Genomic DNA, 15,361 nt, shown 5'->3' on the forward strand with positions numbered 1-15,361 from the left:
TAACTGACACAGTTTAACTATTAGTCTTATACTGTCAGCCCTACTATGAGGTTGACTATTGGCACAACTGGTCAGTATTATCTTGACTGTGTGGCTTTGATGGGTTTATCTGGAAACACCTATATAGTATGTGGCTATAACGATTACACGTGTCTTCTCCATCTTCAGTTTGGAAAGTATGGACATCATTTGACTTTTTGACTTTTTTTGGACAAAATCCAAGAGCGACTTCTTCCTCCACTGTAGAAGCAACACCTGTCACATGCACCTTCTTCTTGATCTCTTCTCTTGGTTTGGGTCTGGATGCTCTGCTTTGATTACTTTACTTTGTGTTTTTCAACTCCAAATGTCCATCAAAATTTCCAATAAAATAAAGGAAACCTTGGTTAATTTTTATTGATCCAGAAAAAAGTGCAAACACTTGTATGACTAGGTCCACTCCGCTCTGAATAGGATCAGCAAAGTCTCTTTGTAAATCTGAAGAACTGTGATAGGGAAGATCTGAGGAATGAAGTCTCCGAGTCCATTGCTATTTCCATGGAGTTGAATGTCCATGTAGAAATTATGTCTTTTGGTTAAGGTTGGAGCATGAGGAAGAGCTAGGTGTCTACCGGGACTAACATTGGCCACCATGATTGCATGGTTCATATCCTGATTGGGAGAAGACTAGTGTTGAGCAAACTTGCCGAAAGTTCGGATTAACCAACGTTAACCCCAACCCAAACACTCAGAATTTGACTCTGGAGAAGTTGGGTGCTGTTCTAGGGAGCCTTGGAAAAAATGCATACAGCAATAGGCCACATCCATGTTTTCCTTGCAGCCCTAAGCTGGTATCCAACTTCTCCAAATGCCGGGAGTCAAATGCTGAGCGTTCGGGTTGGGGTGAACGTTGCCTAATCCGAACTTTTGGCAAGTTTGCTCAATACTAGAGAGGACCATTCCATATTTAAGCTTGCTTTGAGTCTATCCGGAACACCCCTATCCTTTTACCTATTTAAACCCTCATATGTTGTATGGGAGACATATGACATGGTATGGCATCTCCTAAAGGTCAAGCTCGGAGATATGCATCGGGGCCTTCTCCTGACGGACACTGCAAAACATAATGTGAATACCGCTTTTACCTACTAACCGTAAAGAAAACCTAAATTCCAACCTGTTATATGAATTGGGAAGTTTTACCAGAAGATTATATTTGTCTGTGCGCAATAGTTCAGCTAATGTTGTCCTTACTTGATTCCATTGAATGAACATATTAATGTGATAGAAATCAAACTTAATTATCCAGAGCAGCACTCCACCACTGTGTAAATGAAATGAGGATCAGGCAGCAATTTCCAATAAAAGTGCCATTAAAACTGCATTAAAATACTTTCGGATGCAAACTTTGAGGCGAATGTAAACAAGGTCGGGTCTAGAGCTCGGTCTGGTTGGAAATTATTAAGTCAGATTTCAATCAAGGAAAAGCCTGATAACGAAATTATATCGGATAAATTTTATTACAGAGCTAAATGCAATTAGGTCTTTCCCTGTGAGGCCGCCATCCCGAGAACGTATCACTTCCCTCCTAAACAAGCAGACGGATCTATAGCAATCTTATAAGACCAAGAAGAAATGAGAGAAATCCACCAGACTCTTTATTCGGCTCTAAGTGTCACAACTCAGAATTGAAGGGAAAACTCCGCTTGTTCTTAATTGTTCCTTCACTCGGTAAATTAACCATACGGATATTTTTTCTTGATTTTTTCCCCCCTGTATTTGGGCCAAATGCATTATGTTGTCTGCACTTTTCTGCCTTTCAGGACGTCTGGTAGCCGAGGTCCTTGGAGTATTTAAAACATAATACTTATCTCAGACTCGATATAAAATAGATTTATTTTCTTGCCGTCGGAGATCATTTAACCACACTTCTGCTTTTTAATGGTTTGCTAATTACATTTCACTGATCAAGTCTGAGCTATTTATTGCTTTTCAAAATCTCAGCAAGATACACTTTCACTAATAGCTTTACCAACAGCCTCACTGTACCTTACAGCCAGAGACAGGACTGACAGCTGCCCTAGATACTTAGAAGAATGCAAAGTTTTGTAAAGTTGTTCCTTGGGGGCGGGGCCAGATGCTGCAGCATTTGAACTAGTAAACAGAAGCAACTCACAGCTCTGTTCTCTTGTCCCGACCCTCATTTGAAGTTTGGATTAAGTTCTGCTTCCCTTAACCCCATATTACTTAACTTTTTTGTAGGCAGGGAAGAATTAGGGAGGTAAACAAAACTCAAAGCTATTGCTTTCCATAATCTCAGCAAGGAATACAAATAGCTTTATCAACAGCCTCACTGTACATTGAAGCCACAGTTATTCTGACAGCTGCTCTTGATTCTGAGAAGAAGCAATTTTTTTGGACAGCTGTTCCTTGGGGGCGGGACCAGAAGTTTCTGCCCTTAAATGGTATACAAAAGCAACTTATGTCTTTGTTATCCTGCCCCCTTCCTAAGTGTAAAGTTTGGATTAAGTTCTGCTTCCCTTTAACTCATATTACTTAACTTTTTAATGTTTTGCCAAGTACATGAAGCTTATAAAGTCTAAGCCGTTTATTGCTTTCCAAAATTTCAACAAGATACACTTTAACTAATAGCTTTATCAACAGCCTCACCTTATATTCAGTGTTAGGTCTGACAGCTTCCTGAGACTCTGAGAAAAATGCAAAGTTTGAAGAGCTGTTCCTTGGTGGCGGGACCAGAAGCTTCTGCACCTCAGATGGTGTGCAAAAACGACACATAACTTTTCCTACCTCCTACCCCACTTGGAGTTTGTATTAAACTTTATTGCTCTTTAAATCATGTTATTCAAAGTTTTATTAAAAGAGGTAGTGCAGCGCTAAACAATTATTCACTAAATAACACACATTACAAAGTTATACAACTTTGTAATGTATGTTATGTTAGTGAATCGCCCTCCCCAGTTATGCTCAGCCAATCGCGGCTGAGTAGCTGATGACGCGGCAGAGGGCGGCCGGCACTAGGGACGGTCAGAGCGGTTCGGCTGTCCATCCGAAGATGACATCATTGGCACAAGATGGCGGACGGGGGTCGGCAAGAAACAGGTATGTATAGAGCACTACACTTCCGGGTGGGGGAAACACAGGGAAGGGGGCGATTCACTAACATAACATACATTACAAAGTTGTATAACTTTGTAATGTGTGTTATTTAGTGAATAATTGTTTAGCGCCGCACTACCCCTTTAAGTGGCACTGCCCTTTAACTCATTACTTCTTTAAGTAACTTTTTAAAGGGAACCAATCAGTACAGTTTGTGCTGATTGGGCTCCCAGAAGAGCGGCACAGACCTCACAGCCCGGTCTCCTATGTTGTCAGGGGTTGTGGGCTCTGTAGGATTTATGTAGTGTAAATTGTTGTTCCCACAATGTCAGTGACAGAACAGATATATGATGTTATCACCTCTAATAGCTAGGATTTGTGGGGCCCCAGAACAAGAAACTGTACAGGGCCCCATGAATCCTGTATACGCCGCACCATGCACATACTCACATAACCTGTCGGCCGGCACAGTCCTGCAGCTTTTCATTCTCCCAGACCCCCTGTACCTGAGTGATGTCACTGGCATGACAGGGAGAATGGAACAACTAGGGACTGTGCCGGCTGGGTCATGGGGGCAGGCTCTTGTGGATGGAGATACAATGCTGTCTCTAGTCAAAAAAAAGACTGACAGGGCAGGGAGCCTAACAGTGGGTGCTCTGGGCCATAGTCACCATGGAGGCAGACCACAATTTGCCGGGAGACCCGGGCCCCCCTGCCACATGGGCTCTGTAACATTTGCGTGGTCTGCCTCCATGGTAGCTACGCCACAGCACACAGTCTTATAGAATGGACACAAATATGAGAAGACATGTTGCCAATGCAGGAACGACAATTTCCTTCCACTCCTGTAATGTAAATGGAAGTTCATGGAAAATTGGTTTCTTTGCGCAACCCATCAATGGGTCAACTGAAGTGACAAGGTCCTGACCGAGACCCTCCCAGATCAAAACTGATGAACAATACATTTCCCATTCTCTTGTTCATTCAATTTTAATAGCAGCAATTTCACAATCATTTTATATATTGATCTGTACTGGGGAGTGATAATCAATACTGATCAATAGTTCCATGCACAGACTGTGGGGGGACGACATCTCTGCCCTGTCTATCTAAGTGTTATGGTGTGAGGTGTCATGGTTGTCAGTCTGGAGTAATTGGGAGAGGGACTGAATGTGAAATGTGGACGTCCCTGACAGATCTCTTCACGTAGATCGCACGGGAGTCATGGAAAACCGGAAGACCATGGGAGATATTAGACGTGTGATGCCATGAATGTCATTTATAAATCTATATGTTGAGGATATAACGTCCAGCCATGTCTATGCCTTTGTATTACGTGAATTACTCTCTGTATAAGCAGATGGGTCCAAGAAAGCAAAATTTTGAAGCAATATGAACCATGTTGCATTGTACGGTCATCTCCTCCCCGGCGTGTCTACGTTGATACTGTACGCCATCGATGTTTCAGATGGGAATTTCTGACCCAGTTCCACTGTAACTAGAACACGTTATTCTGCCTCCTCGCTGGATACTTCTCCCCTTACAGGGATGACGCCATTACATATTCTTCTTCTTAGATCTCTCAAGTCGCCGACAGATCTTTTAAAGTCGGCAGAACCCAAAAGCTCCTGCAGAACTTGGAGTGGATTGTGGCGGATGAGGGCCACGGCAGCACGGCAGCATCTGGCAGCGTCTTGAATAAAGACGCCGCTACTTTGAAACTCTAATGATGCTCCAGAATCTTGACTGTTTGACGGACAGCGCGGGACGTATTAATATTCAGGACTTCATTACCGTGCGGCTTCACAGATGTGAAGAACTATTAAAAAATATTATGATCTTGGACAAGACGTTAGCGAAATCTGGAAGGCTTTTATCATGTTAACAGGTGTCTGATCAAAAGAATGGCGGCACGTGAATGATACTTCAATTAGAGGACGCCGCATTAAACATGACGCTCAGATGGGAAGGGAGCAATTAAAGGAGAACCCTCCCCCCCATACAGATAATAACCTGGATATAGAAATCCATCAGTCCTACAGTCCTGACAGCACGGCATCTATAGGGCACAGGGGCACCTGATAATGTCTGCCATCTCACTGTTGTGTTGTATTTGCTATTCTGAGGTCAAGGATTTCTTACATTGACAGACACTTCAAAGGGGGACTCCAAAAATAAACATGCAGCGGAGACGTATAGTGTGTAATTCTCTCCCATGCCATCCTCTTTCACTACTGTTCCCTGGAGCTGCTGCAGACCATTTCAGTACACAGCAAACTATTGTTCAGCAGTCAGTAAATCTGCAGCAGTAGCTGCTGTATTCGTTCCCTGTCTGCTCCTCAGCCTGTGGCATTGCTCAGTACAAGGCAGAATGTTGTAACCACACCTCATTTTTCCCTAAATGTCTTAGTAAAGGTATAAATATGGAGATGGTGCTGGAGGGGCTGGTTAGAGGTAGAGACATCACTCAGGGGGGCAGGGCTAGAGCTCGGAGAGAAGGATCCAGCCAAGTATCCTGGGAGGAGCTAGGAAGCTGCTGAGACAACACCACACTGACAGAGGACTGCACAACTTCCTGCCAGGGGGAAATCAAGCAAAATAATAATAATAATAATAATAATAATAATATTTTTTATTTCTATAACACCTTCAGATTTTGGAGCACTTAACAATTATAAGCATATGTCTTGGGGTAACAGTCTAATGTGACGTACTGGAAAACAAAAACTATTATTTATTTCTTTACTAAAGCAGTACAAACAATACGTAACTCTGCCAGGAGCAGCTGTGCATTCCCTGACACGGCCACTGGGGGCAGCAGTCTCCAGTCTGACATTGATGCTGTGAAGCTCTCGGGGGGTGCTCGGCTATCCTTGGTAAGCGATAAGAGTTTGGTAGCAGCAGGATAAATGCAGAGAAGAAATATGGCGGGTGACTGGTCGGGGCTGATTCATCTCATCTAACACATATCAGAGCCACAAAGTTAAAGGGGTAGTGCGGCGCTCAGAAATTATTCACAGAATAACATACATTACAAAGTTATACAACTTTGTAATGTATGTTATGTCTGTGAATCGCCCCGTTCCCCGTGTCCGACCACCCCCACCCGTGTTCCCGGAAGTGTGGTGCATTATACATTACCTGATCTGTGTCGAGGGCCGTCCACCATCTTGTGCCAAACGTCATCTTTGGATGGACGGCCGAGTCGCTGCCGCCCGTCCCCCCTCCGCCGCGTCGCAACTGTGCTCAGCCGCGATTGTCTGAGCACAGTTATGCTCAGCCAATCGCGGCTGATGATGCGGCAGAGGGCGGCCGGCATTCGGGACAGTCGGAGCTGTTCGCCGTCCGCCCGAAGAAGATGTCACTCGCTGAAGATCGGAGACGGGTGTCGGCATGTGACAGGTGAGTATAGCGCACCACACTTCCGGGTACATGGGTGGGGGTGGTGGGACACGGGAAAGGGGGCCATTCACAGACATAACAGACATTACAATTGCCAAGGCTGCGTTCACACTACGTATATTTCAGTCAGTATATGTATATTTCAGTCAGTATTGCAACCAAAACCAGGAGTGGATTAAAAACACAGAAAGGATCTGTTCACATAATGTTGTAATTGAGTGGATGGCCGCCATATAATGGCAAATATTTGCTGTTATTTTAGAACAACGGCTGTTGTATTGAAATAATGGCCGTTATTTACTGTTATATGGCGGCCATCCACTCAATTTCAACATTGTGAGAACAGATCCTTTCTGTGTTTTTAATCCACTCCTGGTTTTGGTTGCAATATGAGGACCACAATACTGACTGAAATATACGTAGTGTGAACCCAGCCTTGGCAAAGTTGTATAACTTTGTAATGTGTGTTAGTCTGTGAATAATTCTTTACCTCCGCACTACCCCTTTAATACATACCAGTGCCATAAAGGGTTAAAATAATACCGACATACAGTACATTGCTCACAAAATATAATCACAACGGTAGCACCAACCATAAAGTCATAAAGAATCAAAATGATACCGCCATATAGTGCTCACATCCACATAGTGAACACACGCCAGAGCCATAAAGGGTTAAAATGATACTGTCATATAGTGCTCACATGCTACTGCAATACACTGCCTGCACATAAGTGCCAGACACAGGGGTAACAATGCTGCAGATTGTCATGTGACGTCCAGATAATGCTCCCACAGCTGGAAGTCCATAATGGTGTAAAGGCGTTGCTGGAGTTCCCAGGACAATTGCCCATTGTTCCTGACTTTTCATCAGGATGAATTGTACCAGAAGACAAACTCAGCTCTGCTGCCTCTGCACCGCAGTCAGGAAGCTTGGGCGACACAGGAAAGGGTTAACACTTGGATTTAGTTGTCATTTCAGAGTCCAGAGAAGCGGCTTATAATTTCCTGTGATGACATCGCCAACATGTGAGACCGCATCAAAGGAGCCGACCTGGAACCTGAACGTCTCTGCATGTACAGATATAGCGCCAGATCACCACCGGGATCACCAAGATGTAGCTGGAAATGCACGACTATACACCATTTATATATGTCTCTATCTATCTATATATATATATATATATATATATATATATTTTTTTTTTTTTTTTATACTGTTATTATCACAGAGCAATAAGAGGGAATCAGACAAATCTTGTTGTAATTGAAAACAAAATGTCTTTCCCATTTTGGCCACTAGATGGCGTCACCGACAATTTTCACAATTTCATAATAAAAGGGACACTTGTAAAGGGAATTATTGCTGCAGTAACACTACAAAAGCTAAAATTCTCCCCACCGCCATCTATGGAGCTTGTCAGCAAGGACGGGGGTCTCTAGAAAGATTTCGAAGGGCAGAAATCACTCACACAGCAAAGAGACTAAGGCTTCTATTAAACAGAACGATTTTTCATTTTTTTTTTCCGATTAACGCTAAACGATTGTAAGTCAGCGCTTTCGCAAATAAACTAAAATCATTCATCATAACACACAGAACAATAGTCGTTAGTTATTATTACAATTACAAACGTAATTACTATCATTCATATACATTAGTTACAAATACAAATGATTGTAATAACGAACGGACAATGTGTACACACCAAAAATGATGTACGATAATCTTTCTGTGTAATAGGGCCCTATGTCTACTGATCCTGAGTTACATCCTGTATTATACTCCAGAGCTGCACTCATTATTCTGCTGGTGGGGTCACTGTGTACATACATTACATTACTGATCCTGTACTGATCCTGAGTTATATCTAGTGATGAGCGAGCATGCTCGTCCAAGCTTGGTACTCATTGGAGTATTAGGGTACTTGATGGTTCTCGTTACTCGGACGAGAAATTCTCATCATCAGTTTCCTGTAAGTTTCGGCGCTTTTTCTCAGCTAATAAACATGCAGGAGACTCTTTGGTACATCCTGTGATCACGTGGGACCCATACATGTCGATAGCAGCGATTGGTTGGCCAGATCAGATGACCCTGCCATATAAAACTCGGCGCCGGAAAGGGGTCATTGGGTGTTGCATACAGACCCCGAAGAAGTGCTCAGTACTATTTTATTGGGCCCTCTACTATATTTCCAGATTTCTGTATTTCTTACATAAGGCCTATCTAAGTTCACAACTGCTTCCACAGTGTAAAGGGGGTGTCACAGAGTGTGTAAAGGTGCAGCCACCAACAGATTGTATCCCACAGCCCCCCAAAAATTATTGGGCCCTCTACTATATTTCCTGATTTCTGTATTTCTTACACAAAGCATATCTAAGTTTTTAATGGTTCTCTGTGTCCTCGCCGCCATGCTGTGTCAGGTAAAGTTTTTGGGTGGTTCATCATATGCTACCTCTGTTTTAATGGTTCCGTGTTCTCACTGCCATGCTTTGTCAGACTGAGTTTTTGGGTGGTTCATAAGCCTACCTCTGTTTTAACCAGGCTGTTGGCATAATGGTGCGATTAAGCAGCCTCAGAGACGTCCATACATGCTGCCCCTGCTGTTTCCTGTCCATTTCCGAGGTGTTTTCATCATTTTCTGAGGTTGACAGGTTTTTACACGACCTTCTTTCTACCGAACTTGGGTCCCCTGCAAAAATACTCGAGTTTCCCATTGACTTCAATGGGGTTCGTTACTCGAAACGAGCACTCGAGTATCAGGGGATATTCGTCTTGTGTAACAAGCACCCGAGAATTTTAGTACTCGCTCATCACTAGTTATATCCTATATTATACTCCAGAGCTGCACTCACTATTTTGTGGTGTGGTCACTGTTTACATACAGTACATTACTAATCCTGAGTTACATCCTGTATTACACTTCAGACCTGCACTAACTATTCTACTGATCCTGTACTGATCCTGAGTTACATCTGCGGTGTCCCACTGTGGGTGTTGCTATTCTTTACACCCCTCAAAAAAGCTCACAGTTTTTCAAAATTGTGACTTGGTTTGCTTTGGTGTAAGAGCTCCCTGTACTGGATGGGAGCACAAGTGGGGGAGGGGCATGGTCTGCATAGCAGGGTCTACAGCCCTGTACTCTGACCCAGGAAGTCTCCCTCACCTTCCAAATCATAGCAGATCCACTTCAGGCTGGGGCTTGCACCAGGGGACATGACTGTGGGGGTAATCTCTCCATAGCTGTAACCCCTCTCTCCCTGGACAGAGAGCGCTGCATGTATGTGCCCACATCTGCCCTGCTCATTCCTTCCTGCTCCCTGCAGTCTCTGTCCGCCCTTGTGTTTCCCATCCTCTCCATTACTGTACAGTAATTTATAATATCACAGATTCTGTTGTTTCTAAATGTTTGTTTCAATTGTTTCACATGTTATTCAGAATAATAAATCATAGTTTTTGTTGGTGTGGAACCAATTGTCAGCATTTCTATGATTTCTTATGGGAAAATTTGCTTTGGTTTAAGAGTGGATTTGGATTACAAGCACCGTTCCGGAACAAATTATGCTCCTAATCCAAGGAACAGCTGTACTTGTCTGTGATTTCACTATAGCTGTTGTATCACTAAAGATGACCACTAGATGTCGCTATAGTGTGTAACTAAGGTCTAGAAACTGCACTGCTGAAGTATACTAAAGGGTTATTGTTTGTGTATACCCCAGATTCTTTTGTCCAGTAGGATTTCTCCTTTCTTCTGCCCAATTCTTTCTTTTCTATCCTGTTTCTCTATTGCACTCTTTCCACCCAACCACAGCGCAGCACACACGCTGGTTAGGAAGTGAGTCCCTTGGTTGAAAGAAGAGTCTTAGCTGAGCTTTGGAGGAGAAAAGACACAGCTCAGATAGTTCTTCTCAGTGGTTCTACCTGGGCCCTGGCCCCCTGCCAGGTCCCCTCTACAAGTTAGTTCTTAATCAGTACCCCGCATGGACACAGAACAGCTAGCTCTCACAACTCTCTTTATTGAAGCCCCAAACACACTGTATGATGCGCTGCTAAGCCCTTCAGGAGAGGACTAACCTACAGATAACCTCAACCCACACCGAGGACTAGGAGTCACTACAGTGCAGGACAGTCTCCACAGAAAAGCCAAAGAGCTAGGAGCTGATCCAGGTGAAGCAAAGTTATGTAAAGTCGTTGAACTCCTTCTCGGAGCGCTGGTGTACTTAGGAAATCCTAACCATTCAGCTCAACCCAAGTAACAAGGTCTGGGGCCTGTGTCACCCATCAGTACGGTTCAGCCAAAGCTAGTGGGCATCAGGTGGTGTGAAGGCTATAGGAAAGGTCAAGCCGCAGGCACAGGTTGTTCTTTCTTCTTCTACAAGTATTCTTCTAAGCACTCCAATCTCCCGGCAGAGCACATTACTGATTGGGTTGAGATTCTCTCGGCACCCTCCTCTCTACTACCTCAGCACAACCTTATCAACTCTACTACATCCTACTCAGCACTTACCCCACAGATCTGGTGGTTCTATGTTTGTGTATTTATTGGAACTGTATTAAGTGTACCTGAAGATTTGTTTTATTACCTGCTGCACATTTACAAGTAGTAGTACAAGAAGGGTACAACCAGCCTTATCTTCTAAAAGCAGACGTGCCATCACACCTGTGTGCCCACCTGGCACTGGCGTCACGTGACTAACCCGGACAGTTTGGTCCCTCATCAGCCCTCAGAGAAACATTAACCCAAATGTGCAAGTGTGTGAGTGTGGGTGCGCAAGGATATTCCAATGCTTACAGTAAAAAAATAGAACGATTTGCTTGGAAGAACTTGTGCGTTGGTAGTAATACAGTTCAGTGCAATACAAAAGTACGGCGCGGACTCGGCGTGTGCTGCATTTATCATTTTTCCGGATGAAAAATGATACTGAAACTCACTCCAGCTCTGAGCTGGCGTAGGCCCTTATTTTCATTTTATTTGCATGGATGGACTCAGGATTCATGTAGAGGCAATGCGGCCCCATGCTTTGTTATCTGCGCTAAGCAGTCTCCCGAGACTTCCCAATCGTTCTGCACTGCGCAGTGGTGTACACAAGTGTTTTCAAATTATTAAGATTTACCCCTAGGCGACCCTGGGCGTACCTGTACATCCCAAGGTCGCCTACGTAACTTATAAATGAGGCCACGCGCTGACCCGTTATGAACCAACACGGTCCCAGGCTATTAACGGGCACGGTCCGATCGCCGTGCCACCTAATCAAGTTTTCAGATGCAGCTGTCAAAGTTGACAGCTGCATCTGAAAACGGACTGCAGCCGATTCCCTGGTGTCTAGTGGGGCGGATCGCCCCACCGCGACATAGTCACGAAGGGGCGATCCTTACATACGGCACCGGCCGGGGTCTACGCCGTAATGGCGCCGATTCCGGCTCGGCACTCGATTGCTTTCAGGTGTGGCAGCCGAAAGCAATCCAGTGCCTATCTCATTGATCTATGCTGTATAACTATACTCCATAGATCTCAATGAGAGATCAGTGTGCTTATACTAGAAGTCCCCCAGGGGGAATAACCCTAATCCCAGGAGGAATAACCCTAACCCCAGGGGGAATAACCCTAACCCCAGGGGGGAATAACCCCATCCAGTGCCTATCTCATTGATCTATGCCGTATAACTATACGCCATAGATCTCTATGAGAGATCAGTGTGCTTATACTAGAAGTCCCCCAGGGGAAATATCCCTAACCCCAGGGGGTAAAAACCCTAACCCAAGGGGGAATAACCCTAATCCCAGGGGGGAATAACCCTAACCACAGGTGGAATAACCCTAACCCCATAAAGTGTTATTATTAATAAAAATCCCCTCCCCTAATAAAAGTTTGAATCGCCCCCATTTTCCCATGTTATAAATTAAAATAAAAAAATAAATAAACATGTTTGTTATCGCCGCGTGCGTAATCGTCCAAACTATTAATTTATCCCATTCCCAATCTCGCACGGTAAATTGCAAAAGTTGCGCATTTTTGGTCGCATCAAATCCAGAAAAATAGTAATAAAAAGCGATCAAAAAGTCGCATATGCGCAATTAAAGTACCGATAGAAAGTACAGAGAATGTCGCAAAATATGACACCTGACACAGCCCCATAGACCAAAGGATAAAAGCGCTATAAGCCTGGGAATGGAGCGATTTTAAGGAACGTATATTTGTTAACAATGGTTTGTATTTTTTTACATCACATAATATAAAAGTTATACATGTTATATATCATTGTAATTGTAACGACTTGAGGAACATATGTAACAAGTCAGTTTTACCCCAGGGCAAATAGCGTAAAAACAAATACCCCTCAAATAAATAAAATGCGTTTTTTTTTTTGTTTTTTTTTTCAATTTCACCACACATTGAATTTTTTTCTGGTTTCGCAATGTACTTTATGAAAAAATTCAGCCTGTCATTGCAAAGTACAATTAGTGGCGCAAAAAAAAAAAAGGCTCATGTGGGTTTCTATGTGAAAAAATGTAAGTGCTATGGCCTTTTAAGCACTAGGAGGAAAAAAACAGAAGTGCAAAAATGCATATTGACCCAGTCCTCTAAGGGTTAAATAAATAAATAAATAAATAATAATAATAGTAATAATTATAGTGCTTAAAAAATCCCTATATTGTAATCCGTATTCTTCTTTTTCTTCCGCTTCTTCTTCTTCCAGCCATTCTTCTGTGATTAATACAGCCCGAACCGCTTTGCACACAAACTCTGTTCATACTGTGTTTCGAAGCCCTCGGCTGTGACAGGTGTGCTATCTGTTTTTGGTTTCGATTGGATTTGTCGTTTTTAAGAATTTACGTTTAAAAACTCCTAATTTACCATAGAAAATAATGGCCCATTGGAAATAATGGCCACACTGTAAATGCTAACAGCCAATCACAGCACATATGCAAATAGCTGAAATATAGCAGCCAATAGAAATTCTAAGGTCTTGTCAGTCACTGTCTCACAACATCCACACAGTCACATGTCCACTATTGGCCAATAGAAGATGTAGAAGATGGAAGGTCCATAACAATTTTGTATCACTGACATGAGTAAGATTGTCATGGTAACCGAGCAATGATCTTTACCAATATAAGTAGCAGAATTCAGTCAGTAAAGTCGCAAAGCTGAGCCAGCCCTACACCTACACTATGTAGCAGAGCTGAGCGAGCCGTATAGCAGAGCCGACGTCCCGCACTACGTAGGAGAGCAGAGCCAGCCATGTAGCAGAGCCGATACCTGCACTACGTAGCAGAGCTGAGGCAGCCGTGTAGCAGAGCTAACACCCGCACTACGTAGCAGAGCTGAGGTAGCTGTGTAGCAGAGGAGACACCCGCACTACGTAGCAGAGCTGAGGCAGCCGTGTAGCAGAGCTGACACCCACACTATGCACGTAAAGGGACGGTACCCAAGTTGCTCTTAAAGGGACGGTACCCAAGTCGCTCTTAAAGGTACGTTACCCAAGTTGCTCTTAAAGGGATGATACCCAAGTCTCTCTTAAAGAGACAGTACCCAAGTTGCTCTTAAAGGGGCAGTACCCAAGTTGCGCCAAAGCCGCTCTTAAAGGGAGGGTATTAAGGGTTAAAATTTCTCTTAAAGGGAAAAGGGAAGTCACTGGTAAAGGGGCGCTTTTTTCAAGCAGTATGTATTTCCCTGAAAATGCAAATCTAGTTATTATTATTATTATTATTATTATTATTATTATTATTATTATTATTATTATTATTCATCCTATAACAAGGGATATAATGTACTCCAGGAATATAGTATCATTAGTTAGTGAGGTGTAAGTAGCAGGATATCAGGGGCACAGACACAGATATATATATATATATATATATATATATATATATATATAGATCACTAATTAGTGCAAATAGTAAGTAAATAATAAGAAATGTGTTAGATGTACTGGTGTATATATATATATATATATATATATATACACTCTTGTATTTTATATATATTAATGCATCTTCAACAGACACCTACCTCCCTAGTTTGCAGCATCAAAACACAACAGATCAGTGATGTCAGTACCAGCAGAGACACCAATGATATTGATACCATCAGTGACATCACTACATCAGTACCAGCAGTGACATCACTACATCAGTACCAGCAGTGACATCACTACATCAGTACCATCAGTGACATCACTACATCAGTACCAGCAGTGACATCACTACATCAGTACCAGCAGTGACATCACTACATCAGTACCATCAGTGACATCACTACATCAGTACCAGCAGTGACATCACTACATCAGTGCCAGCATGAGACAGCCAAGGCCAGCATTTGGGTGCAGCATTACATGGGCGATAGATGTGATGTCATAAACAAAAAGTAGAGGTGGAGGCAAAAGTAAAGTAGAGGCACTACAGATGCACAAAAGCGGTATATGCAAAATGCAATCAGGATACACAGTCTGCTATGAACGTAGACTCAAACAGGTGGTGCAAACTCCCTCACAGAGCGACAAACAGTCCATTGTAAATAGAGTTCAAAAGAGAATAGAATGGAGTGCACTCACAAAGGTATTCCTTATAACTTTATTTCTTCATATCAAAAAGAATTGGACACAGTGCAGACACGGACATGGTGGACGCTAAGAAACAAACAAGACGGGGACAGACTGTTTTGCGCGTGACCGCACTTCTAGGGACCGTCCGTAGAAGCGCAATCACGCGCAAAACAGTCTGTCACCGCCTTGTTTGTTTCCTAGCGTCCACCTTGTCCATGTCTGCACTGTGTCCAATTCTTTTTGATATGAAGAAATAAAGTTGTGAAGACTACTGTACCTTGGTGAGAGCACTTCATTCCATTCTCCTTTGAACTCT

Source organism: Dendropsophus ebraccatus, chromosome 10, assembly GCF_027789765.1.
Source record: "Dendropsophus ebraccatus isolate aDenEbr1 chromosome 10, aDenEbr1.pat, whole genome shotgun sequence".
NCBI lineage: Eukaryota > Metazoa > Chordata > Amphibia > Anura > Hylidae > Dendropsophus > Dendropsophus ebraccatus.